This window comes from Lipotes vexillifer, unplaced genomic scaffold (assembly GCF_000442215.2).
Source record: "Lipotes vexillifer unplaced genomic scaffold, Lipotes_vexillifer_v1.1 scaffold1605, whole genome shotgun sequence".
Taxonomy (NCBI): domain Eukaryota; kingdom Metazoa; phylum Chordata; class Mammalia; order Artiodactyla; family Lipotidae; genus Lipotes; species Lipotes vexillifer.
Genome location: NW_006770356.1, coordinates 1,310,810 through 1,314,256, shown reverse-complemented (window position 1 = coordinate 1,314,256; position 3,447 = coordinate 1,310,810).

The following is a 3,447-nucleotide window of genomic DNA, read 5'->3' as shown; positions in this document are numbered from 1 at the left end:
TCTATTTATTCATTCATATAACAGGTGTTTATTGAATACCTACTACATGCCAAGATCTTTCTGAAAATGAAAAATACAAATGTAATGTCATGAGTCCCCTGATGGTAATTTGACAAGATATTATATCAAATTTCCAGCACTGAGAATAGTACTTTCCATTTCTAACATTTAGTATGATTTCCAATACTATATTAATAAATAATATTAGTACATAAATTTGAATGATACACTAATCACTCTGAAAAAAACGGTGAGAAAGGATACCAAACCAATAGAGGTTTTCATTTCACTTTTACTGTCTAATAGAGTAACATAATTACTCTGCCTAAAGGTGTTGGGGGGGGTGTGTGTAGTATGATTCCCTTAGAGCTATATTTAGTTGTTCAGTCAAATTTTTGTGCATAGATAATTAAGAAATGAGTGGGAAGTGAATTGGAGAACTAATGTGTCAACTATTTTAGAATGAAGGTATTATGAACAGGGGATTTGGGAATGGAGTGTACCAGGATAGGCAAGCAGAGTGCCCAGTCTATTAGTTTTGTGCTGAAAGGAAGCTCTCTTTCTTCTGTCTCCTTGCTGCTCTGAGTCGGTAATGCATTCTCCCTCCAGAAATGTCAGATTCAGAAGTTTAAGGATTTGATGACAGACTGTGGAGAAGAAAATCCAGGTAATAACATATCTGCTACATCCTAATTTTAGGCTTACCTGAAATATGGGTTCAACATAACTCCAAAGACTAACTCGAAATATGTGATTCAAAATCTTCAAAACATTTGTTTCTCACACTAAATTTTGAAATTATTTGATGTCACCATGTCGTATTTTTAACCAATATTGCTCAGTTTTATTGTTGGTTCTATGCCTGAATGCCTGGGAGACCATTTCTTATACTCTCATCAGCTTAGTAATCCATTTACAAATGGATACAATATTCAAAATAGACTCAAAGGGCCATGTTAAATTTAATACATTTTTGCATGGTACACTAAAATTTTTGCTTACTGCCTCATTTAAGAAAAAAATAATCTCAGCTGAGGACTAGCTTGATGATATAACGGAATTATTCAAGAAAATTTAAGTGCCAGCTCTGTCCCAGTAAGTTTTCAGAACTAAATAGATATCTGCATTTGGGCCAGACATTTTAATCCAAGAAATGTCCAGTATTCTTCGATGAGTTATAATTCAAAGAGACAAGCAGTTGTTTACAAACAGTGTGGTGTAGCTGATCTGAGCTGCAGTATGTTCTTGGTTTCTTGAGAAAAGCCAGAATATACACAACATTTTAAAAAAGAGGTTACTACACTTTATAGTTTGGTGGGAAAGCAGTGAAATGCACAGGATAGTGGCTGACCCATGGCCATAGAAAACTAGGTGGATCTGTAAGTGAAATGAACCTATCACAGTGTTGCAGCGGAGAGTTATGGAGACAATAATTATATTACAGACTGAAAGACTGCAATTACAGGAATTCATAATAGTATTGGGCTTCATAGTAGGATTAGAATTTTCTTCCCCTTTTTGCATATTTCCCTGGAAAATCTGTTTAAATAAAGGAGGGATATTCCACATTTTTCCAATTGCATTTAAACAAAGGGAAAAGAAGAGTGATTATCACCAAGATAGTGACATAGGAGTCTCCTGAATTTCCCTCCTCCAGTGAAGGCACAAAATATAGAGCTATATGTGGAGCAATTCCCTCTGAGAAAAATCCAGGAACTGTATTTGATTGACTCCTCCACATTGAACAACTGAGAAAATACTCACATGGAAACAAGTAGGAAAGACGAAGACACACTCTCCCTATAACGCCCACCCCAGACACAGTGCCTTAACGATGAGAAGGGAAACCCCAACACCCAGCTCCTCCCTGAGAAGCAAGGATTCGGACCACACATATAGCACCCCAATTTCAAAGGCTGCCACCCAGATGGGTCCCCATATCACCTAGCTCTGATAGCCAATGGGTCTTGCATTCATGTGTCCCACAGGACTATAGAAAACAAAGAAGCAGTTGTTGAGCACATCAACACTCCCTACGTTATTCCCCCCAGGCTCAGTGCAGAGGGAGCAGACAAAAAATACCCATCTCCCAGTTTTTCCCTGGAAGGGTTTGACTATGTACTTACCAGCTAATGCTGAGAATCCAGCTTCTAATTAGCCTGTGTCTAGGTGCTGATTGGGATCCTCCCTGGAGCCCAAAAGAGCCAAAAGGTACTAGCCCACATCCTGCCTCTATCTTGCTCCAAAAGTAAAACCAAATGTCCAGCTTCACCCTAGAAGGAACTTGTCCATACCTCTAATGCCTCAACATTTACAGCTGTCACCTGCAGGATGGTCACCCAAACTACCCATCTCTGATAGGCAACGGGGCTTGCATTCACAAGGCACACAGAATAATAGCAAACAAAGAAGCAGTTTTTAAATAGGTGCAGGAACAATCCCTGCAGCTACACACCTGAGCTCAGTATAGAGGGCACAGACAAAACTGCCCACTGCCCAGTTCCTCTCTGGAAAGAAGTTGACTGCATACTTTCCCAGCTGCTGCTAGAAGTTCCAGTTTCTAATCAGCCTGAATGGGAAACTTAAATGGGACCTTCCAGGGAACTGGAAGAAGCTAATGGGCCTGCTCTTTGCTGTCTCCCCCCTGATTTTCCTGACAGTAAAACCAACTCTCCAGCTTCTTTCCGGAAGGAGCCTGTCCACATATGTAGTATCCCTACTTTTGTGGCTGCCACCAGAGGCACTAGCTCTCTAATCACCTAGCCTTTGGTACTGATGGGCTTGGTAACCACTAGTCCCCAAGTATCACACAAAATAAACAGATGATAATATTAGGTCCCACACACATTTCCAGCAACAATTCCCCCTGGCTCAGCACAGACTGATTAAGCAAACACCCAGTTCCATTTTCTCCCTGATGGGGCCTAAACTGGCTATCTAACATCCTGACTCTCCCAGCTGCTGCCTAAGGTTGGACTTCCAGTTGACCTGCATGAGGAAGCTGAAGGAGCAGGCATTTAGTAGTCCATGCTTTCGGGACACTGATGCATCTTGGCACCTCCCGAACTAAGAACAAAGATGGTGGCTTGGACACCAACAGAGGTTTGAGTGGCAACCAGGAGCTCAGGCCAATTGATTAATAAGATCTGTCTCCTGCACAAAGCCACTCTGTCAGTACTACAAGAGGTGGCTCTTTTTTTTTTTTTTTTTTTTTTTGCCTTGGATGATTTTCAACCCAAAGGATGATCATGAATTTGTTACACACACACACACACACACACACACACACTTATAATAAGATCTAACTTTATTTTTTTTAATAAAATTTGTCAAAAGTTTGATAACACATTGTGTCGGCAAAGGTGTGGGGACACAGACTCCTTTATGGAGAACCATTAGGCAATGCTGATCAAGATTAAAAGTGCCCACACCCATTGACTGAACATT